Below are 26,571 nucleotides of genomic sequence, written 5' to 3'. Positions count from 1 at the left end.
ACGGTAACGTGCACGCTCCAGAGATTTCTATCGAGGATCCGATCCGATTCACTCGATACACCGTGCAGATAGGACAGCTTGATAGGGTTCGAAAAGAAAGATGACAAGGGGAGGGTGTGGAGCAAAGGGGAGAGAGCAGAACGTAGGCAGATAGAGGAGGGTTGGGAAAGAGAACTTACAGTCCCTGGCGCAGGTACCATGCGCACCTACGTACACCTACGTTCCCCTAAGATTGCTACCTACGTAGTAGATAGATAGGTAGCTGCTTCTGCGTACCTGGCAAGGTGTATCATATACATATGTGTATATTTGTGTATGTATAGCTGTGTATATGTAGGTATGTGTATAAACTGTACAGGTAAAAGAAACGTCGTCATGGAAACGACCATGGCCACTCTCAATCAATACGCGATGGGATGTCGGTTCGGCCGGTGACGTCGGCTGAAAGCCCACGTGGTCCTATCGGCCACGTGCAACGCTTCCGTCCTTCTTTCTTTCCATCCCTGATTACCTATATTTTTTTATCTTTTTTTCTTTTTACTTGTTTACCAGGTAATATCGACAAAGTCCCTGTGATTAAATAATTGTTATCGTCTTCGTATAACGCGACTTGGGAAGGAACGTTGCAAGTGGGATGCTCCTTAAGGAACTAACATCTAGAGAGATATTTACGAATAAAGAACGTACAAATTTCGAAGCTAAAGAAAGTTCGCATTTACGCGTTTTCGGAGCCATTTTGATTTTTGTATCTTTATGTCTGTAAATTTCTTTTTAATGATTGCGTCGAAGTCGATTTTCGTCACGATATCGTTAATCTATTAAGTCTGTAAGATTATTTCGCTACAATATCTATTAAGCCTATAAGACTTTTTCGACTACTTTTTCGCCTATGATAACTTCGTTGAGATAAAATAGAAATGTTCACAATAGAGATTCTTTAACAATTGCCAGTGTAGTGTACATGCTTGGAATGTTTGTTCGTTAGCGAGCTATTATATTTCGAATGTTTCTTTTGTGCGCGAACTATTATACGTGGAATGTGATTTTCGTGGGCAGACTGTATTATACTTGAAATGTTACTTTCGTGGGTGTATAGACTTAACATAGCTGTGTATAAAGGGTTCGAACGTTTTGAATGACTAGGAACCAGTAGCTTGTAACACTGGTGCTAATGTTATCTAAGGTATTCGGGCGTCATTAGGTTGTTTGGAATGTGGTTTCGAAGAGACGTGTTCATTAAATGTTATCCTCATCTTTCTTGCAGTATGTTAGCTACTTGTGTTCAACCAAAAATCTTTTATTTAGTGAAACTTGAGCTTTAAGTCAGTTCTATCTGTTTTTATCTGTAAATCCAGATTAAACCAAACGAGTATATGAAATTTGGTAACTATATTGCAACATATTCCACAATACAGCTCTCACTCTTTCTTCCCTTTTCCCAAAACAGTTTTCTGATCTTTCTTCTTTTTTTCCAAGAACTAGTTTCAACTCTAACAATAATTCTGAAGCCTCATTCAAAAATTTTCTTGAAAAGTTGCCACAACGAAATCCAAATTTTCTGTTTCCCCTAAACCCAACATTATGTCTAAAGACACTAACATATAAAATTGATAAAATATCTTCTTCTGTTAGTCAAAAAATTTATCTATCTCCAACAAACTGTACCAAATCTTTACCCTTAGAAAAATTTCCCTAGAAAACTCCCACATCGAAAACTCCCACAGCGAAAACTAAATCCCCCGTTTCCCCTAAAATCCATCACCCATATACATAATCTCACCTTAATCCTCGTCAAACCTCTCCCATCCCCAGACCCTGTTCCACCTCTCCAAACGCTCTCACTATCGGACCAACAGCCTAACCACGAATCCACCGATCCGAGCGCAAAGCGGAGGCAGAAAAACGAGCAGAAGAGGCTCGAAGCAAATTACAGTGGAAAGGCTCAACTGCCTCTATCCGTGCGGTGTGGTACGCGACGGAAGGAGAGGATGCGTCGAGGAAGGCGGTAGGAAGGCAAGTAGAAGAGGTAGATGAAGTTTCGCGGAGGCTGGTGTGGCGCGCGTGGTTTGTCTGTTCTCAAGGTGTCCGAAGTGGAGAGTGTAGCGAAGGAGGAAGAGAGACGGAATGAGGAGAGCCGTGGACTTTGGTGGGGGCGAGAGCGACGCGGGGAGGGCCGTTGCGACGCCGGGCGTCCAGTGATCGCGCCTTAAAAGGTTCGACGCCGCACGCGCCCAACATCTGCCAGCTCGTTTCTCCTCTCTTCTCTTCCTCTGCTAGTTCGAGCAATACACGCGCGCCGCTGTCCCCCTCTCTACACACGTTTCGCATGTATGTGTTGCGTGCCGGTTATTGTGTGCGTTTGACGCGTGCACACGCGTAGAAAGGGAGAGGAAGAGGGAATCCATGGTAAGTTCGAGGAAAGAACCAGGGGAGAGTTCCACGGGGACATCTTGCTTCAGGAGCGTCTTCCTCCTTCTTGTTCTTCTGGTTCTTCTCTTGCTTCTTCTTCTTCTTCTCCTTCTTCTCCATCTCCTCCTTCTTTTGTCTCTTTTTCTATCTCTTTTCCTACTTCTACTTCTTCTTCCTCTTCTTCTTCATTTTCTTGGTTATTGGATGTGGAAAAATTGAAAGGAAATGAGCTGACTAGAGAAGAAGGCAGTAATTGTTAAAATTTGTAAAAGCTCGCTGTAATCTTGGAAATGCGCCTTTATGAATCTACAAAATTTCTATGATAAATTACAAATGTGTTGTTTTATTAACTACTCTGATAATTTAGGTATTAAACGATCGATTTATGGGAAATTGCCGTATATTCATAACGTACGTTCATAGTTTGCTAGGCTGTAAACTTGTAGAATTTCTATGAAGAATTGCAGATTGATCATTTCAAGTACTCTGGTAGTTTTAATGTTAAAAAGCCAATTTATATTAGCATAAACATCCATAACTTACTAGATAATAAATATACTCTTAATATTTTCTAGCAATATGTCCTATTGCATTATCTTTTCACACTAAACCAAGACCTAAAATATTAACAACTGCACAATGGATAAATGCTGTGCAAAAGTTCCTGGTTGGGTATATTCTTTATTTTATCTTTCAAAAGCGATATATTTTTGAAGAATTGCAAATAATACTGTGCAATTACGCAATAGTATTTATTTGTCGTTTTCTTTCATTTACTATATCTTTATATATAATGTTGATAATATTAATCAATCGAATATTTACCAATCGAATAGAGAAATTTAGATATAAGAATGTAAGTCCTTCAAACTCCAAAGGGCAAAAGAGTTATCGATAAATAGGTAATACTGCCTTTCTCCATAGTTCAATAATATAGTGTGGCTGATCAATTATTGAATATATTTGAATAATAGATTCCATGGATAAATAATCGTATTATTAAATATGGGAAGGATATCAGGACAGAAGAGGAGCCTTGTTTTATATTATAAAATACATAAGTAGGATCTTCGTTCTTTCTCCAAATTTTATTATCGTGGCATGAATAAAAGGTATTTTATGTAGATGATCGTTTTGAGTTCTTGAATAGAATATTTCAAAGAAGTGTAGGTGGTGCGACAGCTTTTCGTGTATTCCATTCACTGTTCATATTGATACGAATATTTGTAGAAGAGTCACGATATGTCGTTTAAGTGGTATGAAAAATATTCGAAAATGGTATTTTAGAAAAGAAATACCATTTTTATCAGACTTCTTTTCATTCTCTTTGCACCCTTCAATGAAAGAAAAATTAATATTATTCTAAATGAAAAAGTAAAACAAATCTTTAAATTTTATAAAAAGATATAAACCGACATTAAATGGTATATAATTTAACCATCAATTAATTCCAACGATTTCCATGAATCACTTCTATAAAAAGTGATATAATATCGTTAAAAAAAGGATATGCACTTTTTTACATAAAAAAACCATTGACATCAAACATTAGAAAAAACTTCCTTGTTCTATTCATCAACCTTTAGATTTTTTCCAATTTATACTACTTATTATGAGTTAATTACCTAATTTCCATAATACTATTTATTACATCACATTATACGTAAAAAGTAGTTCTCATAATTATCTTGAATCTTTCGCCGCTAAATTATCCTTTATTCTCTGCAAATTAATTAGTTCTCACCTGCCTGGTAAAATGAAATCCGTATCGAATCGCAAAAAGCTTAAACATTTCTTACTTATTTGCTGCACTCGACGCTATATTTTGTTCCATTTTTTTCACTTTTAGCATATTAAACCTATTCTTTACTTTTAAAATTAGTGAGCGAATAAAAATATACACACACACACACATATATATATATATTTATTTATTTATTTATATGTATAAAATAATGAAGCTGTACATGCAAACATAATTATTATATTATAATCATTCATCTACAAGTATATCTCATACATCTACAAATTCATAGTTTTCAAGATATAATGAAATAAATAAAACTTAAACAGAAATTAGTTTAATCCAAATTAAATACCATAATATAAATAATTATTTCCAGATGAAAATGTTGTAGTTAATGTTCTTTTTATATATTATTTTAGATATTTTTGTACATTTGAATTTTTTATAAATGCATAAACATCCTCAGTCTAGTAATTATACAGAAATTTCTGGTATAATATACCAAAATTTAATAAAAGTAAACACAATACTCTCTTGTTATTCCATTCAGTAAGTAAAACTATCTGCCTGCCTACGTCCTACGTTTTTCATTGTTCGCATGAAAATACGAATTGCATAAACACGTGCAATCTAGTTATTATAAAAACTTCAAAAAATAGAAAAATACGGGATATCAATTAATTATAAAATGTGTGTCGATATGTAACAAAGTTTTATAAAAGTATAAAATTGCAGCCAAAGCCTTTGAAGCTATTTTATAGAATATGAAATATAAGTCAATTAAAATAAAAATACCGAATAGCGGTAAAGTCAAACACAAAGGGTTCAGACAGAAGCTTCTTAAGAAAATTCTTTCGTACAAAACCATTTCCCTGAACGAAGCCTTTAAAAGAAGAAAAATATGAATAAGAGTAAAATGAAGAAGAAGAAGAAGAATACTGAGAGAGAGTCTACGTTTGGAATAAACGTAGTTCATGCGAGAATCTCCTCGCTCTCTTTATATGTGTTTATGTATGTACGTGTATGTTGGTTTTCCTCTCCCTTCCCGCGTACACGCGGCTCGAGTGTGCGTTCACTCAACTCACGAGCCTCCCTCTTCTTGTTTTCCTCTTTTCCCGACCCTCTTCCTTCACGCCACCTCGTTTTCCCTCTCTTTTCGCCAGCCCTCGGCGTTCATTCTGCTTCGCTTCGAGTAGAATCGGCCCGCGTATCGTCTCGCGCGTCGAGTATCGCGTTTCAAGCTCCAGTTTGCGCGCGCCTCAAACAGGGACACACAGAGTTGCAGAAGAATCTCTGCGGATGGCTCTGTACTTTCACGATAGCTTTATAGTTCCTTCGATCTGCCACATTTTTTACTAGAATCATATCGACTAGCTTAGCTGGCTGGAATTGAGAATGTGAGATTGGATCAGTTATAGAAGCTTTTGGAAGATTTGCTCCCGTTTTAGTCATTTCTTTCTGTTCTTCTTCTTCCGTGATCGTAGCTTTGGTCTTTGGACTTGGACTTACGTTTGGTCAAAAGATTGTTAGGTTTTTCGGAGAATATGGAATGGAGAATCTGAGTTTTCTTTTTATATTAGAGTTAGGTTTATAATTTTTAGAAGAATTGAGGGATACAAATTGGGAAGTTGGGTTTGTAACTTAGATCTATGACTTTTACAAAAATATGAGTTAAAGATCCTGGGTTACCTTTCTCCAAAATTAGGTTTATTATTTAGAATAAAATAGAATAGAGATTTGTTTTTATTAAAATCAGTTTTATATTGGGATATGGGATAAGTGTCTTTTTTATTAGAATTAGAATACTATATTATACTAATACTATAATAAATCATTCCTTAACAATCTGATCATTTTATTGAAACGACTAAAACAAACATTTCACGCTACAGTTGAATCGTAATTGATTATCTCAATGCTCTCAATACTCAATACAAAACAATTTATCCACCTATCTGGATACGTTTCCTTCGACATTCTCTGTTGTTTACTCGACCGGTTTCACAGTTCCGTACTTGTTAGCAATCGTTGTATCAATTATTAGACGTACCTCGTTAGATAGATGTGACCTTGCTAGCCGGCATGGCTTCGTTAAACACCAATTGCGTATCTGGCGAAGAAAGTGCGAAAGAGCTAATAAAACTTGTGGCGATAGCTCAAGAAAATCAAATAAACAAAAACATGTTATATATTTTACTCCATAAAATTTGACGAATTTTAGGAATTTCGTCACACAACAGTTGATTCTTTTTCGTTATTTTTCACACGTGTGAACATTTTAGTTTCGTTTCTGTGCACACCAGAGAACATACCGAGACTCAGATCGTTCTAATATGTGTCTGGTCGCGTCGCGTTGGCCATGGCGAACCATGGGGTCCTATAACCAACGACGTGTGGCCCTACGTGCAGGGCTACGACTCCTTGTACTGCCCTCCCGCCACGTTATCCGCTACCATTCTCATTAAAATAAAAATTTTTTTCCTGATTATTTGTATCAAGATTGTCTGATTTTCATTTGAATTCAATCTTTTGTTTGCTTTTCTTTTTTCTTCTCGATAGATTCGCATGACAGTCTTGATAAATTACTAAATGACTAAATGATGAAAAGTGGTAGTATTTCGGAGGATTAGATTCTCTCATAGAACATTATGTCTTTCAGAAAAGAGGAAACATTTTAATCTCGTTTACTGTCACTGAGATTTTAAGAATTGTACTTTCTAGGGCTAAGGATTAGCAAGTTAAGGGATTGGATAATAAAGTAAAAGGGTATCTAAAACAAGTAATTGGTACGAATGTAATGGAAATTATAATAGAATCAATGGTTGAAATTTCTTATGATGCCTGAGTAAATCTTGATCCAATTTTCTAGGTTGAGTTTCAATTTAATAGGCGAAGATATTATAAAATAAATGTTTGGTGAATGAAATTGAAACTATTAATTCCTATGTAAAGAAATGGAATGTTGATCGTACTGTTGATGGAATAGAGAATCTTAAACGGAGTCAGATCAAATTTCTATTAGGATGTTCATAGGTTATCGAAAGGCTGATTTTATGGGGAAATGTCTCTGTAGGAGAGAGGAACACGTGTCCTACAGTCGGTTGAGGCCACGTGTGAGGTGCAGGATGTTTGTATCAGCTCCCTCAGTTCGGTTTACTCGCACGCGAGATATTGATCGATCGTTTGGTCGATATAACAGCAATTAGACCAACTTCAATTACATATATTTCGATTTTAATGAAAATCGTTTCGATTATCGACACTAATATCGACATTAAAATTGATATCGATTCGAGCATTAATTATAAAATAACATTGATCACTTACCAGCTTAATTATCGATTTTGATATCGATATTAATATCTATTCTAAAGTTGCTTCCGATTATATTATCAATTATAGTATAATACTAGTTTAATTATTTACATAGATGTAATTATTGATTTTGGTATCGCCTTCGAAATCAGCCGTAATTCTAATGTCCACGTATATATCGATTCTATCATTTACTCTAATTTCAACTAGTTTCAATAATTTCCTCATTATTGATTACTATTATCCACGGAAATTTCGTTATCGATCCTCGTAAAGAGGTTACTCTCGAGATGCGCTACAATACCCACAAATTTCCAAACCTCAGCCAAAGCAATATAGTCCTAAACGTCTAACAGATTAATCTTTAACAATCTCGAAGCTCCTCAGATTGCAACCAATCTGCCCCTGAACCCAACCGTATCACTAACTCGCGTACACGTTCCACCAAAAATTCCTCTTCGTTATATCTTGCATACCAAACGTCATATAAATAATTGCCTGCTATCTACGTGTTTTTATTCACCTGTACTTGCGAATCTTCATACACGATACAGGAGGAATATACATGGAATAAAACGTTTACGTGTGAAGCTCTGTTTTGAAGAAAACAGAGTTCAATTAAGAGTTGGCCTAGTACAAGCGTGTAATAAATTTTCTAATTTATTTGCTTCGCAGACAAAGCGTCGTACGAGACAATTTGATTCCACATTTTTGTCTTATTTTCGCACGTAGAAAAGCCTGCTGCTGATTATATTTACTCAAACCCAGTCGATAATTAGCCAAGTTCAAGTACGCTTGACAAGTTTCAAACTCGATTTTTCTCGAAAATGAAAGAGAGAGAGAGAGAGGAAGAGAGAGAGAGAGGGAGAAAGGGGGTGAGAATGGGAGGGAACGAGTGAAGGGGGTAAAGGGAACGTGAACGGAAAACGTGGCGTGGCGGGGAGGGGGAGGAAGGCACACGTCACTTAGTTGAAGCACGTGCTCTGGTTTCTGGCGGCTGCTCCTGCTCAGCCTCGGTCTTAGACTCAGCCCTGGCGGCTGCGTTTAATTTTAGCCACGGAGCTTTAACATCGTCGTGTCATAGGACAAAGAATATGGCGCGTTGCACTCGCGCCAACATCTCTCGTGGCTCGTGGGTTCGTTCTAGCCTGCGAACGATTCCTAGTCGACGATCCTCCCCTCGATTTGTACTACTGGGTGGCTTAAAAGTCTTCGTTTCCAGTTGAAACTGGAAATTGTATGGGTTATAATCGATATGCGTATCAGCGCAACAAAGAAAATCGTTATTCTATTGTTAATGGGGGTAAAATTGTAAGAAAGCTTCTTTTTCCATTTTTTTTGCTTATATTTGTAATCCGCTTGTTACCTAAGCTTGTAACGAACGAAAGTCTAACACAATAATAATACTAATAATAATAATAATAAGAAAGAGAAGAATAAGAATAAATGATAAAGTCTTTTTCTTCTTTTAGGTTTTTATTCTTTCTTTTCTTTTTAATTAATTAGTTTTCGTATTAATTTCGCGGTGGATCGAAGGGAAGAAAGAAACTGCGTTGGCTATAGGTATACGACAGGCTTGCAATGACGCAAGTAACGCTGATCGATGAAGCGTGTACCGTGTGTACGCGTATAACTGGCCGTTTTATGAGCGATACGTAATATGCGACACGCGGCACCACGGCTCTTTCCATCTGTTGCTAACGCGCAGTTGCGGCCTCGCTCACGGGGATGATTCCCGAGCATGACTTTTTTAAACGTTTCCAAGACTTATTCCGACCTTTATGTATGAACAAATTTGCATAATTATTACACTTAGTATCGGTTGTTAGATTTGTATTGGTGCTAGTCATTAGTAGCTAAGTAATGATCATACGAGGCAATATTTCAGAAGACACATATTGATTAACTCCATAAATCGAAAAGCAGAAAAAAGTAACAATGTTGAAAACATTATTTTTAAAATCTTGAAATTTCTTATTATTTACGTCATTTTCTTGTAGTAAATGAAAGCACGCAAGTAAGTAATTTGTTTTTGGAAAATTCAATATTAATCGTATATTTATGTAATGAAATTGTGAAATTGGTAACAAGTAGAGTTGATCAGTTTGGCTTCCAAAGATAACATTTTGATAAAGTTTAAGTTTCGAAGATTCATTGTGAACTTTGCGTACCGAAAGATCTCTATAGCTTTTACGTCTTGTGCTGATTATTACGTTTCTACTGATGTCAGCTATATTTGATAAAGTTCGGGTAATTTAAATTAGATAATCACGGTTCATATAAAATAATCTTTAACTAGCATTTCGAACTACCAATCGCTATACTTTGAACTCCGACGTAAATCACTTTCTTTAAGTAAGAAAAAAAATTAGAAAAAGTATTTCATATAGTTCGACTTTTAACTTTTGGTATTTGCCGGTAGAAAGTTTTCATAGACGGTTATTGTAAGATAGGGTTGAGGTTATGTGGAGCGCGTGGGATCTTAAACGTAAGTCTTTCGTTGTGCAAGGAAGTTGTTAGGGTTAAGAAAATGTCAAGGGTTAAAGTGTAACAGTACAATGAGGAATATAGAGAAAAATTAATATGTTTAAATTCTTTATACTGACTGGTAAAATCGAGAGACGACCTCATATACGAGATATTAAATATTCTGAATCGTAAAATCATAATTATACCTTTAATTAAACATAACCTCTTCAGGACATCAGTTATACGTAACATCTTCAAAAAAAAGGTAACCATATAAATTTTTTATGTTCCATTTTAAATATCTAAATTAGAATCTAGATAAATTACGCTAAAAAGTATGAAAAGTAGGAAACGATTTCGAATTGGAACAGATAACATAACGATAGTAAATTGTAACAAATGGGAATTTGCAACCTCTTAAACTTACATTCGATCGAATTTGAAATTTAGATAAATTCTCTCGAAAAGAATGTAAAAATTGAAGAAAGATGCAAGTTGTAATTAGTAATTTGATGATGTAATAAGCAAAATTCGTATCTTTGTTTGAAATTCGTCCAAATTCCACTATGTTACCATGTTTAGCTTCAAGCGGAGTAATCCAGGCACGAATGAATGCGTGTGTAGAAGCATAGAAGCCCTTCACTGAAGCATCGTCGTTCGTGCTAAGCTGTAGCGTGGATTATACACGTGTGCACACGTTCTCCTGGGGATGCAGGCCCTCCTGGATCGTTTAGAACGTGGGCCTAGAAACGAATCTACAATTATTTGTCGTAAAGTAGAACGTAATGGTTCAGTTAGAAAATTCGTTTCCTGTTTTCCTCGTGAATCTTCTCTTACGTAATCCTGAAACGTATCTTGAAATTTGATATGTTTGTTTCTTACACGTCAATGAAGTTCTAGACACGTAGTTTTCCTTTATTATACTTGCTGCAAAATACACAGAATTACTTTAAAGTGATTCAGAATGAATATTTAAGTTTTTTATATAATAATTTTTATATAAACCACTTTAATATAAGATAATTAGTAAATAGGAAAAATAGACGAAAAGGAGTATAGAATTTGATGAAGTATATCTTAAGCCTCTCCTGTATTATTAACTATATTTTGTATAAAAATTGCTAGAAAATATTAATTAGTATGAAGATAATAATTTATTAATTCTAGAAATATTTAAAGGTACTATGGAAGGTTTAAGAATCGTAAAGAAAGTAATTTAAAAAGATCGAAATATATTTTGTGTTATTCTTGTTAGACACATACGTGTAATTTATAAGTTCTAGGAATTTAGTAATTCAGGAAAAGTTTGCTTTGAGTGTTGCGGTCGCTTGTAGCGACACCACCTTAAGGTGAATAGATCTAATTGGAGAGGGAAGTGAAACTTCGGTAGTCGCATGTTGGCACTCCCGCGAATCACATTGTGTATATTGAATTTGCTATTATCTCAATATATTTTGAGATCTTTGTTATGTATTCTATCATATATTTTATCCTTTTTATTGTGGAAACCTTGTTAACATAAAGACAATCGCAGTCGCATTTGGAAAAAATTAATAGCAAAAGAGGTTCATCATACGAATAATACTGTGGGTGAAGGTTAGGATCATTTATTGTAATATGGCTACGTACAATTTAAAATTTAGTAACACATTATCGATGTATTTTTCTTTAATTATCTATATGTATTATATTATATTTATGAAGGTTCTAATTTGCAAATTCTATGATTTCTAATGAAATAAATTCTTTTAGTACATTATACTTTCTTGTAAAAACTTTAGAGGAAGCATGTTTCTGTAATAAATAATTAACGAAAAGAGAACACAGCACAACAAAATTCGGTTCCAGGGGGACTAATTAACATTCGCTGCTATTGACGCATTCTGTGCGTCAATTCCATTGTCCAAGTAATAACGCTAACCAACGCTGACGCAATTTTTACAGTATAGATTATGTACATTTGTGAAAGACAAACAAAATAATATTGAAAAGGAAACATTATTACTTAAAATAAAAACGTTTTTCACGGACAAAGATGCAATTTCAGTGGCGATTCGCTATATTCTAATTAACAGCGAATGCTTTAATTCAAATATTCATTTAATAAATGGACAAATCTATTATAATTAGAGTGGCGAATTAATTATTAGAGTGGCAGAAATTTAATATTATAATAGCTGATAAACTTTGCGTATTTTATATACTTTTGTATATTATGCGAATTCTGTGCCTTCTTGCACTTCTGCGTAAATAAAAATACGCATCCAATTATAATGTAATGCTTCGAAGATGTGATCCTAGCATTCAGTCACGAAGATACATGTAACGCTTGGCGTGGCCGCGAAGAAGGGTCGCGAGGAGTTCACGTAAGAGCGAAGGGATTGCAAGAAGGTTGAGGAGGGGGCGGAAGAAACGTTAAGACACAGGGGAGAAAGAAGGGAGAAAGCGCAAGTGCAGGCGGGAGGCTGCAGCCGGCTGTGCCGTCAGCTGCCGACAGATTTATCGAGTGGCACGTGCCGATCCGGAGCAATGTCGTTTTATGCCTTCCTCTTTCCTAGTCGGCGGCTTCGGCGAAGGCAAAAATTATTGTCGCCTTTGTTTCACCCTGGAAACTTCGTTTCATCGCCAACTGTGTCGACTGGTTGTTCAATTTTTCTGATTTAACAATTTCAAATTCCTTTAAATTAATGTTAACGTTGTCTTCAATTATGAAATTTTAGTTTTTTTATAGGGTTTACCAGGGTTAATTATTCTAATAGGTTTTGAATATGTAAATTTCATATTTGGAATTAATGAATTAAGATGTTAGTTTTTCTGGAGTAGATGAACTGCGAATGTAAAATTCTGTTACAGACGCCAGTTATTGCCAATATTATTTTTATTCCAAACATTTATTGTGAATGTCAATTTAATGTTAATTGTTTTAGAACTTCAATTTTCTGTAGATTTAGTGACCTAAAACTTTAAACTCCGAATTTCGGATTTCTAAATATACAAATTAATTTCCTTAAATCTGGCGATGTAAAATTTGTACTTATGGATTCAGAAACCAAAAACATCAGAATTCCTCGAAAACGAAATTTTCATCTGACGACCTGAAACTTTCATCATCTAAAGCTTTGCAATTCTTCTAAGAAGACAGAAGTTATTGTCACCATCCTTGCGATTAACCCTTAACTGTTACAGTAGAATGGAGATATATTCCGATGATTCGATGACCACATAAGTAATATAATAATATATTATATATGATTTTTCCAAGTAAGAAAAGAGAAAATTTCCGGGTATTTTGGCACGACCGTGCTGGTTTTAGTTGCATGATCTCATCAATGAATCAGTTGGTCTTCAAGATTTGGCTCGCTTTTTGAGCTGACACTTCTCTGACGTATGTATTCTGCTGTAATAATGGTGGACGTTGAAGAGGAAGTGGAAGACGGTTTAAAAAAATATTGAGCGATCGGTACGATTGGTAACTGAAAATTGGGCAATTTGTTACGTAACCTTCGAAATTATATAATTTTCCTGATACCCTTTCCTATTTTTTAATATATCGTAAAAACACTATCCTTATGTTGTTACATAAAAATCATTATCTTCTGTAAAGAAATTTGTAGAAAGATATTTGATCCGAAATATTCTGTACAATAATTCCCTAAAAAATGGAAATTGCCTACCTTTTTTTTCTTTCTGTACAATAATCACTTTATCCATTGAAATATTTCTAGAAGGATATTTTAGCCCAAACACTATAATCGATAATCCCCTAAAGAATGGAAATTTCAAATTTCTCCCCTTCGTATATGCCTGCACAAAAATTATTCTATTCCATTCAAAAATCTCTTGATAGATATTCATATACTCCGAAGTAAATTCTCTATAAACGCCCAAACAGTGTCATCTCCTAAACGACATTCATATAACTTTGATATGACAACCCAAATACTGTATCCAATAACCTGTTAAAAAATAAATGAACAATAGTGTGAACTTTCGAACTCTGCCATCTTTCAAATGGCGATCCATTCCGATCGAAGCAAGACAGAACGAACGATAACGATTTTCGTGGTGGCAGGCAGTATGGAACCGTATTAAGAGTGGCTTAAATTAATAACGACCGCTATTTTGGAGAAGCTTCCATGCTCCGTTAACCCGATTAAAGGTGAATACGGTGAACGGAGAAGATGGCATAAAGAATTCATTCGAATCTTCCAGCGTGACTGGTGCTTCGCTGATCCAATTGCCCCCGAGTAATTATGGAAACTTGGACGTTACGACAAGCTGCCGCGGATTTCGATCGTCGAGAATTTCACAAACCTATGCTTCGAGCCAAACCGATGGAAGAAAATCGGTTTTTAGTTGGAAGGAACAGGCATGGAACAGGAATTACATTACGTCATGTCGTTCGTTTGCCATCTCTCTACTCGATTTATATCGAGCTGGTTTGAATAAAATGAGTCCATAAGGATATTCCTATCTTGGTTCATTTTCGAATTTCAATTATTTGGCTGGTTAGGATTATTTTTTCTTTTATTTTGAGAATAATAATGTTTTCCAGTTTTAATTGAGGTGATTGGGTTTGGTTTGAATTGGTTTCGGTTGGTTTGCTATTGTTTGAGTTGCAACCTTTTGGTTTTCGTTTGTAATTCTTGGATTCCAATTATTTTATGATCTTAATCGGCCTTTTTTCAATAGGGGTTGAGGGGATTTAGGTTTGGGCTAGTTTGGAGTAATGTTTTATTGCGTTTTCCAATTCGAATTATCTCGTGTGAGGAGTGTCAAAAGTTCGATCAATAGAAGTCAATATTAGAACTAATTTCACATGTGTGTCTTTCTATATTGTTATTTCATTATTCGTAATTGTAGATCCCTGGCAGTTCGTGAAAGAATAGATAATAAATACTTTTAATTAAATTTAATTTACTTATTTGGCGAATCATGTACAATTTCTTGTCTCTTTTCTGTAAACAAATAACTGCAGTAGTATAAAATGATAATTATAAACTGATAGTCGAAAGTGATATATAAGGTGATACATGTTATGTACATGTGTAATGAGTTGTATTAGTTGGAGTGTTCAGAAAATTGAAGGTTTAGAAACTTGAGTCCTCAAGAGTGTTTCTTTCCGACGGATGAAAATTTTCACGTGGCTCGTGATAAACTATAACTTTAATATTGCCATTGCTATGATCTCTTTCTTTTTTTTTATAAAAGATAAAATAAATATTAACTTGGATACTTTTCTTTGAATTTTACAATTTTCAAAAATCAAGAATGTCTTCTTTTCTGTGTTTCAGGACCGCCGTCGTGAATGCAACACCGACCCTGGATCTTGGCTCCTACATGCAATAGAAAGGTAACTCGTGGCTTATTTTTTGATAATAAGAGAAAAAATTGAACTTAAATAATATTGAAAAAAAATACGTGAAAGTATATGAAAATTTCGCTCGTAAATCATAATACAATCGGCAATATAAACGAAGCGAGTACGCTAACAGACATAAACAATGATAGTATTTCATATTTAAAAATAATATTCTATGTAAAAATATATAATAAATGGTGAATCAAAGAAATTAGTTTATCTGGTGTCACTGGGTTATCAAAAGAAAAAGAGATACTTCTTCGAAGCAGAAAGTCCCTTGCAGCTTCGATAAAGACTTTGTTGCGCACTATTCACACACAACCTTTCAAAACAATTTTCTAAAAATCTCAGAATTTTCCAAAATTAGTATTCAATGAAACTTTAATGACAAGCTACTTGGAAATTCTTTCAAAAAGCAGAATTCGTCATTCACGACATTAATCACTGTTAATACACGCCAAGAATATTCCATGAAACCTCTTCAAACCAAAAGTTAAATACCCAAATTATTCCATTATTTAAACTCAACTTGCCAATTCCTGCCTCAATTACAATCATAATAACCCTTCACAAATCACTATCTCGTACCAGGTTTAACTACCCCTACAAATATTTCATAAAAGGAGAATCCATTTTGGCAAAACCACCTTCAACATCTTTCAATATAAGAAACCAATTTGCCAATTTCTCCATCAATTACAGTTATGATAACCCTTTCACAAATCACTGTCTCATACCAATATCACCTACAAGAATCCCGTAATACGAAAGTCCATTCGTTTTTCCTTCTTTTTTCTCTTATTATTATTTTTTTTTTTTTTTTTTTGTTCTAAAATCACCTTCGACATTCTTGAACATCCTCCAACATTCCAAAGCAACAAAAATTATTCCAATACGACTATAGTTTCTCTCGATGCACCTTCGAAACTTTTCTATTCTTGGTCGTCGTTTTGAACAGAACCACCCTCGACATCCTCCAACATTCCGATACTTGGTTCGATAACGTTTCTTTCATCGAACAACCGAATAACAGAATTATTCAATTCTTCAAACTATTATATGCACCATCGAAATGTCTGAACTCTCGTCTTGGTCGTCTCGATCATCGTCATCATCATCCATGTTCGTGGTCGTAGACTCGTGTCAGGGTAAGGTTAGTTCGTTCGACTCCGGTGCAAGCCGGTTGGACGTCCTAAGGAAAGAGCTGGTTGGTCGCGCACACAAAGACCATCGCAGAAAAGCTATATCGGTGGTATTTTGGTTTTGGCTCGGCTCGACCCGCGCAGTTCTGGGAGTGGAGTTCTAAAAACAGCAGAGGTAAGTCCTGCCTGCTTGTGCCTTGCTTGCTTGCCTTGCCTTTGCCTTGTGGTCGTTGCGTCTCGAGCCTTGCCACATCGGCATATTCGGTCTCTTCATCACTATCTCTTCTCTCTCACGTCGACTATTCTCTATACAAACAACAAACTAGAACAACAACAACAACGACTACTGCAAACCAGTATCCAGTGTTTCAGAATCCACCCTGTGCGTTCATAGAAACATTCGTAGGTGTTCCAAATATGTCTGATGGGTCTCTAGACACCATCCTTTCTCCTTCTTTTCGCCGTTCTTTCTTCCATTCTTCGTCTTCGCGATCCTGCGCACACTTAGAGGTTCGTAGGTGTTCCAAATATGTCTGATTGGTCTCTATTCCCTTTGTTTGTACTTCGTCATCCAGCTTCTGTGCTTCCGTGGGTACTCGTGGGTGTTTCAAATATTTTTGGCTCTTTTCTACATTATACGCCATTCTTCCTTTGATTTCTTCTGTCCGTTCTTTGTCACGATTCCGTGCCTTCGTAGAGATACCTATGTAGGTGTTTCAGATATTTTTGGTAGGTTTTCAGGTTATACGTTCTCCACTTGGTTTCCCATCTTTTGTCATTACGATTCTTTCTAAGTATGGAGATTGGTAGATGTCCGATTGCAGCATCTCCTTCGTTCACATTTTAGTTCTTCGTCCTTGAGCTTCTGCGTATCCGTACGTACACGTTTTTCAAACGTTTGAGATAAATTTTTCCTCTGCACTCATGGAGATTTGTAGATGTATCGAATATGTGTAACTGATCCCTAAACTGTTCTCTCGGTTCGTTCTTTGTCATCAAACGTCTGTGTATCCATAGATACAATTTAGATGTTCCAAACGTCTCTGATTATTTTCTAGGTTATCCACTCTTCTTCCCTCGATTCGTTCTTTCATTCTTCAATACGATCTTGTGCAACCATAAAGATTCGTAGGTATTACGAATGTTTTTGTTGCAACTCTAAACTATACGTTACTCTTCCTTTGGTCCATTTCTCCGTTATTCGTCATCAAACTCTTACGTATCCATAGCTATTGTAAATATTTCTTATAGTTCTCTTATACATTCTTCCATTCTTTATCACGATTCTCTGCAGCTATAGAGATTCGTAAGCGCTACAAACATTTCCTACAGGTCTCTACATCAAACGTTACTCTTCCTTCGGTCCACTTTGTCTTTCTTCATCATCGACCAGCTTCCGTAGGTGTTTCAGAATACTTGTAGCAGCCTCTCTAACTTATCCAATCTTTTTCCATTCTTCCCCATCACGTTCCCATGCGACTGTAGCGATTCCTAAGTGTCCGAATTATGTCTGACAGTCTTCTAACCTCTCTCCTCCACTTTTCGCCATCAAGCTGCTGCGTATCCATAGCAACTCGTAAGTGTTCCAAAAACGTCTGATAGGTTTCTAGAGTAATATATTTCTGTTCTGTCGAGTTGGTTCCCGTTCTTCGCGGCGGCAAAACTCTTTAGCGACTAGCCGATGCGATCGCTACACCGCTCTTCTTATAACTCGAGCATAGTATGCCGGTTTCATTCCCAGAAGGCACCCGGTGGCGAACCTTCTTTTAGGCACCCTCGCGACCGCCTCACCCGGATTTATTTCTTCACGCCGAAATTATTTTTGGGATCTTTTCACGCGGTTTGTTAATACACCACGCCACACCGGCATCTTCTATTCCTCTCCTCTCTCTGTCTCTTCACGCTTGTCGGACCTACGTTTTCGTTCGGTTCTTTCTCTTCCCGTTGCTGGTCTCGGTTCACCACTAAATGCCCGATCTTCCGCCGTACACGCGGGACCAGTTGCACGCCGAGCAGGATCAAGGAAACGTGTTCTCTTCGTCGTCTGTACACGTCGACCTATTCCCCTTTCTTTTCCAGTGGCGTTCGCCGACGTTGATCTTCCACGTTGCTTCGCCACTTCCTTGGGTCCAGTATACATCTCTGCCAGTAATCGTGCGTGTATCGTACAGTCCTCAAGCTGTTTTGCTCTTACGTGCAGGTCTCAGGCAGACGCGTATCATTCGTCAACGACATTTTGCTTACTTTCCTCTATAAGTCGCTCTCAAACGACATCCGTCGAACCATCTTCAACGTTGCTTCCCGATTTTCTTCCATTCCACCATTGTCATCGCGTGTGTGTGCGTGTATCGTTCAATTCTACATCTGTTTTGCTTCGTCGTACAGACGTTCGCTCCACGTTGTTTCGATTGCTTCGTGAATTTTATCGAGATCGTGAAATATTCGGATGTTCCGGCGCGATTATGGCAAATGTGATTACGGACAAATTCGTGTGGAGAATCCACGTGGATTAAAGGGTGGAACGATCGATGGTTCCGAGATCATGGTTCGTCATGGTTGTCGCAGAGGTTTCGACGTAAGTTCCCACCATTTTCTAAGATCCTCACGGGATCTAAAATTCTATTTGTAATAGAATTTTGTTTCGTTGGTCGACATCGAAGGTTTTCTAGGTTTCGGATTCAGCGTTGAATTGAAATTATTATTGAATTTCAATTGCTCGCCAGGGATTTGGCGAGTGCACGTACGTTTATGTTTATGACTTCGTAAGGTGGTTGAAGGAACGATGAATTCTTAGTACGACAGCGAATTTTCGATGAATGAACGGTAAAAAGTGAAACTGAATGGCTTTGGAGATTGCGCGGGAGGAATTCTAGATTTCTTATTCGACATATTATTCGAATAATTACTTTTGAAATTTTCGAATTTCATTGTAATTCAAAGTTGATCGAAAGTCGAATGAAAGTTTGGAACGAGCAATAGAAAATTTAATTGAATGAAGCGCGTAATAAATTTTTGGCTGTAGGTACTGGCAAAGTAAGAGGTGATTCTCGTGAAAGCGTCGATGAAGAAAATTTATCGTATCGTAAATTCTTTGCTTTATCTATGGACGTAAGTGACATTAGGTTTTTAACGTATAACGTTCATGTTTTATGAAGAAGCACGAATAAATAAAGAGGAGTATCTCAGTTCTACGCCCAATAAATTTCAACAATTATTTCTCAGCCGTAAAAGCTTGAAGGTATTTACAACATTTTTATAAAACTCGTAAAGCAAGTAGAATGTATCGTAGTCAAAATACTTGAGCGAATATCATATGGAAAAGGATATTCATGCCACGCTATACATCTTATTCTTTTACACTGTCACACAATAATGCGATACGATCGATTATATCATACCTACGTCTTCTCGTTTAATGCAACAATATTACATTCTTCTACTTTGAAGCTTGGATGTTGATCTCGTCCTTTCAAGCCAAGAAAATATTCCGCTCTTACCTCAATCATTCTTATCCCTTTTCTTCATCAGCACTTTATTCAGTTCAATGAAATTTCCAATCCAGAACATCGTAACAATTTCCTTCAATCATACCACGTAAAGTTCATGATGTAATATTCACTCGTTCTAAATTATTTATCGCTAATGTAAATTATCAAAAAATTATTGTTCCACGATATATATAATATTTTACGGTATCCGAAATAAGAGAAACTATTACATAAAATATATCGGTATAAGAAATTGTTGTTAGATATTATAAATATAGATACGAAATATAAATAATATTATTAAGAAATATTATTTTTCATTTAAAGAGTATATCGTCTGTAATCCTAGTTGATCTTTTTTAATACTCTGAGAGAATACAATAATGGACTGATATATTTTACAGTGACGTTTAAATATCGATCAATTAATTTCAAATAAATATTACAAACATAATAGAGACAATTTCATACAGAAAATAGATTACAGTAGAAGACCCTTATACTAGTCGGCCATATTAGAAGTTAATGTGTCACCTAGGCGCATATTAGTCAGACAAACCATGTAGTCTTCGGTTGTGACGCGTTGCCAGCACAATTTTGACAATCGCATCTGGCCGTAGTCGTAATATAACATTTTGAAATCGTCGGCCAACATATCTTGTTCATTAACCCTTGGCAAAAGTTTCGTGGCGTCTGCCGGACGCCGGTCTGCGTGTTTTTACGAACATTTTCTCGAACAATTTAAATAAACATTCTCAAACATGTGAGTTGTTCGATTCGAAGAACGAATTTCTTTTTCTCTGATGTTAAGCAATCAAATTCTCTTCTCGCAACGCTATCCGAGAAGATTTTCCATTGAGAAATATTCGATTCGACTCGCCAAACGTTTTATATACAGGGTGTGTTGGTAAAAATTTCAGACCAACTTTTCGGATTTCTATCACTGAAAGCGTTTTTGGACACAGGATAGTCGAGTTGAAAATTACAGCTGGAATATTTAGAAGAATGTGGATTAATTTCGAGCGGCTAATATTTCTGCAACTTCGAGGATTCCTATCTTTAAAAATGCTTTTGCATGGAATAATTGTGTTTACAGTTATATTTGGAATTTTTTACGTTTTTGGACACGGAATAGTCGAGTTGAAAAATACAGCTGGAATATTTAGAAGAATGTAGATTGATTTCGAGCGGCTAATATTTCTGCAACTTTGAGGATTCCTATCTTTAAAAATGTTTTTGCATGGAATAATTGTGTTTAAAGTTATATTTGGAATTTTTCAATGAATTCAGATTAATTGGTAAATACTAGCTTCTATTCTTAAAAGTCTTTCTGCATAGGATAATTGCGTATAAATTTATATCTGCGATATTTGGAAGAAGAGAAATTTGGAAAGGTAGAAGTTACTTTTAAGATGGTAAAATTTTATTCCGAATTGTTCAATTATTTTTGAAACTATGTCTCACGTATTTGATATATTTAAGGGCAGAGTAGAAATTTTAATTAAAATAACGTTCCAAATAATATCCGATTTATAGAGTCTTGGTTCTTTGTTTCGTGCAGATTCTATCCTGTTTTAATAAAAAAGATTCTAAAAGATCCACGACGTGTATTGTGCTTTATCGAAATAACTAAATATTCTTTAGATTCTATTCGAATTTACTGTGTAAAATTCATCAAAATATTTCTTCGAAGAATATGAAAGGATACAGACGGAATAATAAATGTATTACGTAATAATAAATTATAGGATAATGAAGGAATAAATTTCCACAGAATATAAATACTTAAAATTAAGATATACAGGCTGAGACAGGGGAAATTTTTTCTTCGACTTGGATGATTTATTTGCTACGAAACACCTAGTATGTAAATGTAGATCGGCGAATAACACGCAGATGGAACGTCACATTCGTTCTTCTGCCCTTTGCTCGTCACCTTGATCATCGTCCAAATCGAACGTAACAACGACGAATACCTACTCCTCGTTCACGTTCGCATCATTGTGATCGGCTCGCTATATCTAACCAAGCTATACCCTGGATCCATCGTTCCAACTGATCTCGCCGTCTTAGCTAATTCATTTTTCAATCCTCGAAATTCTACACGCATGCACCCCCATACATAAATATTATTAGGACACTTATGGAAAATTAGGAATCAGTATGCACGAATATCGATTAGAGAATTGTTAAATGACTTTTAAAAATTATTATTTTATTTTACATTTTAAATCGTAAGTTCTACATGTTGCGAATATGATAAAAAGTACGTACCAATTATTAATTTCATGATAAATTTTCGAATAAAAAATAACGTTAAAAAATTATTGCGCCACTTGAATCATTAAAGGAGCCGTTACTGTTTCAATGTCTCGTTTATAAGTCTAAACATATCCATTGGATATTCTAAATCATATTTGCTTTATAGTTAATAGTTTTTCAGTCCCCATAGATCTCTTCACCAGTGATGCATCATTCGAGCGAGCGATCTACGAGACACGTTACCTTTATATTTAATTTACCGTATAATTATGCTCTGTCATTTATATTTTGCTCTAATTTTCCTTTCTCCCTGCAAGTGTCTATGCTCGGTAACTGTCTGTCTTTGTAAATGCACGTATTCTAATTGCTTCATCCTCTATGTAATTAAATAATCGAATAAATAATTGAATCAAAGAATTGTAGAAGTTAAACGTGAGAAATTCTGAGAAATATATCTCCGGATGACGATTCTCTATTGGAAATCGTAAAGGAATTAAAAAAAAAAAAAAAAGAGAGAGAGAATAGGAGAGAGAAGAATAAAAGATCGATTGGATTTCTTTGGCGAAGATTAACGTTGTAAAGGCCAAGAGTAGTTTACACGTTAAATTAGTTCGCACTTTCACTAGCCTCTTTATACGCGTTTTATCTTCTTTCACCTCGCATAATCTGCAAGAGTTATTTCAGGGTAACTTTGCTTGGTGTGCTCGCGCGCTTTTTCCCTCGTATACACGAGCAGAGAAGGGTGAATGAGGATCAATTTGTAGCTCGTCACTCGACCACCTTGAAACTGTGTTATAATGATCGACGGGTTTCACCCCTTTTTAAAGACGCACTTGGCACAGAGAAACTTTCTTCGGGGAAAGGAACACTAGGTGTCTGTGTCTCTGTTTCGATTCGACAGAGATTTTCAAAATATTAGAAACCTCACCGTTTTCATATCTTTTCTTGTCTATTTTTTCTTTTTTTTTTTCTTGGGAAGGAATGGAGAAACGAGGAGGAGGTATCTTTAATTTTAGAATTAAATAAGGTAGAACTTCTTTAATTCTTGATTCTAAAGTTCTTGCATTGCGATCTTGCTCACGTTTTCATGTAATTTCATTTAATTTATTAATTAAACGGGATAAGATCTGTTTTTGCGAGAAGGTGGTTACAAAGTAAGAAGGGGAAGATAAGTATCACATAGTCTCTGTGAGACAATAAGACGCACAAGCGTACGAGTACGTTGAATTAATTTACTTTGCAGACTGCAGACGCGAATTCGCGTCTTACATACTTCATATCCTATACAGATGTTAACTACTGTTAAAACAGTAAAAAAATATAATATTGGTCGCTCGGAAAGTTCGTTCCGATTTCTAAGGAATCTGGTCGCCATAAAAAATCATGTCGAAAAGTTTCTCGCCGAGAAACCTGAGAGGTTCACAAGCATGGAATATTCTAGTTGCGTGAAAGATGGAGAAAGTTGTGGAGCAAAATGCCACCTATATAATTGAATTTATTTTATATAAATTTATATAATTCAATAGATGTATATCGGATCGAAGTGTAAATCAGAATGAACTTCCTAAGCGACCTTTTTATATCTTTCCAATCGCTCCAAAGATACGCGGGAATTCAGGCTATATTCTTGTCTGAGCATACGGTCCTCAAAGTGTTAAAACTGCGTTAGTGCATCGCTCGGGTTAGCTAAAGTTACAGAAACCTTCTTTCTAAGGTTGCTGGTTGAGGTGGAAAAAAAGTTGGAATAATTGCGTAAAGAATTGGCATATAGGGCGTCTGTATGGTGAAATCTGGAGGAGAAGAACAGAGGATAGAAGGAATGAGACTTAGACTGAAGAATAGGATGATGCGTGGAGGTTGATAAGGCTAAGGAGCCGTGGACAATCGACAAATCCATTTGAGATTTCGAATAGAAAGATAGCCTCGTCAGCCAATCCGGTAACAAGTGGACAAAATCTATACTTTAGCATGATAGAAGTCGGATAGTTGGATTTATAAGTAAGGAACCTTCTTCAAGGATCCTACTATTTAGCTAATTTCTTTGTCTGATCACACGATATTTTGCAAACAGGAAGAATTGTTTGCAATGTTTTAACAAGATTTTAAGTAAAATTGAAATGGAGAATTTTACGCATCGTGCACATATGGCAAATAAAATACATAAATAGTGGAATGTTTAGATACCGAAACATCCCAATAATAGGATATTCGTGTACCGAAATGTTTGCTTACTAAAACGTATAAATAGTAAAACGCTCGAACCAATTAATATTTATATACCAAAAAATCAAATCTACGGCATGGCGGCATCAGATTGATAGAAAAATATTTCTGTAGTATAACTTCCAACCAACATGTACGAGAAGAGCTTCAGAACGTTGAAGCTCAACTATCGGCGAATTATGAGCACGCAAGAATTTTAATACGTGTAAGGACAAAACACATTTTGATTTATTTGATTCTTAACTAAAATCACCATAAAAGAGGAGCGCTTCCACTTATCCTATCGTTGATTTGCTCTGTCGATTCCAAATGATGGTCGAAGTGCATCGAGATAAATGTAGAATGTATCCGATGAAAACCACCTGAAACCATCATGACTGTTAGAGCTTTTCAGAGAGCAACGTAAAAGTGATACCAAACGGAGTGGACAACTATCTCGTAATCAGTAGAATACAACGTTCAAACATATTCCCAATGTACTTTTAAGAATGACAAAAAAAATTCCCTAGAAACAACGAGCTTCAAATAGTAAATCTGCAAACAATAACAATTCGAACAGAGAAAAGCATCGCGCAATCGTTATTAAGCATCGAAAACACTTTTCGATCCCCCTGGGGAAGTAAGCGCACTCTAATCGTTTCGATCGAGCAAATCGCTAAGAGACAAAGCTTTCGTCGCGAGTCGAAAGGGCTTCGTTTCCTCGGTGGAACCGTAAAAACAGAGAGAGTGGAACCTGTTGCTCCCCCTCGTTGTCGATGAAAACGTGTGCCTGGCGATAGTTCACAGTGTGAACACATTGTAAAACGGGAATGATCGGATGGCCTCGCTCTCGCAGATTTCGTCCGGTCTTCATGATACTAGTCACCTGGTGACGTCATCTCCGGAGTTTGGTCTTATTCTCTCGCTTTTGGTCGCGTGCCAAGTGCGCAGATCACACGTGCCACGGTTAAATGGCAGCTCTTGGTGCCTCTGCCACGGATTTCGTCCCGTTTCAAAAGATGAACGCGCCGAAACTTGTTCTACGGAGCTTTTTTGCCATTCGTAGAAGTATGTTGGGAATGTAGTTCCTTTCGTCCTTTTAATCGATGCAGGCAACTTGTCGTTGCTTAGTTGAATATTTGTTTTCGTTATTTTTTTTTTTATTATATTTGCTTTTTACTTCGTTGTTGTTTTTCTTTATCTTTTCACGTTTGTCTTTTCCTGCTATTAGACATAGAAATTAATTCAGAACGATTCCACTGGACTTTGAGCCTCGCTGCGATAAATAAATAAAAAATAATAATATAGAAATCAAGTTGGTTTGCTTTTTTTTTTTTTTTTTTTTTTTTTTAGATTTTATCATTTATTCTTCGACTTTACTTTTCGATCAATTGTAATTTATTCAAATGATAGGAAATTACTTTCTAAACTTCTACATTCTTATTTTAATTTAAAATTGACGAGTGAGAAGAAAGTATATAAATTTAAAGTGAATTGGTAATTAATGCAACGTAAAAGATAGCGAATAAATTTCTACTCAATGTTATTTTATATAATCTTAGAGGAATAATTGTTATTATTCTTGACCTCCTTAGGGGTATAATTATTACTATCGTTCTTTATCTTTTCAACGGAATGATTATTATTCCCTCCAGTTTTGTGAAAAATATTATCTTTTCCTACCATTATATATAGATATTTCGTTTAGTAGACAAATAAGAGTGACGACGTTTCTATCATGTTCGTAAAGCTTCAATTCTTATTTTATAATTGTGATTGACTAACTTCTAGTGGTCGATGCCAGAGAAAAATTCATTTACGTATTCTAAAATAGGAAGAAACTCGAGGAATAAGTGATTCCAGGCGAAATTTTAACGAATTATTTATATCTAAGATGGAAAGATATAACATTCTCTTCTTGTTTCTATTATACATTCAATTTACGTCCTATTATAGATTTTTTTCTATTTATTAAAATTCAGAATCGTCACCTATGTTACTGAGATCCACTGACAGATACTAAATAAATTATTCGCATGATAGCAATTTATTAAAGCACGTATAAACGTCCTAACTCTCTGATCCATAAAAATCAACGACTGAAAATAATCAGCTAAACTAAACATCGCTAAATCTATGCCCTTATACACACGCATTAAACGATTAGAGATGCAA

At 35.7% G+C, this 26,571-nt stretch overlaps 1 protein-coding gene and 1 long non-coding RNA gene across 5 annotated transcripts in view; one reads left to right on the top strand and one right to left on the bottom strand.

Annotated features, from left to right (window-relative positions):
• Window positions 1–26,571, top strand: part of Mef2 (myocyte enhancer factor 2) — a 73,055-nt gene that overhangs the window by 11,504 nt on the left and 34,980 nt on the right. For all 4 annotated transcript variants that reach the window (XM_069128576.1, XM_069128574.1, XM_069128575.1 and 1 more), the window contains exon 2: window positions 15,235–15,293. The gene's annotated coding sequence lies outside the window, so the exon portion shown is untranslated. The remainder of the gene's footprint in view (window positions 1–15,234; window positions 15,294–26,571) is intronic.
• Window positions 15,132–16,253, bottom strand: LOC138187621 (uncharacterized). Its single transcript, XR_011175226.1, has 2 exons — window positions 16,142–16,253; window positions 15,132–15,276 (listed from the first exon to the last, which is right to left on the bottom strand). It is a non-coding gene; the product is annotated as an uncharacterized LOC138187621 (long non-coding RNA).

The sequence above is a fragment of the Bombus flavifrons genome, chromosome 15 (assembly GCF_040668555.2).
Source record: "Bombus flavifrons isolate JBK064 chromosome 15, iyBomFlav1_principal, whole genome shotgun sequence".
Classification (NCBI taxonomy): Eukaryota; Metazoa; Arthropoda; class Insecta; order Hymenoptera; family Apidae; genus Bombus; species Bombus flavifrons.
Note: the sequence above shows the minus strand (reverse complement) of the source record. Positions and strands in the feature narration are given on the sequence as shown.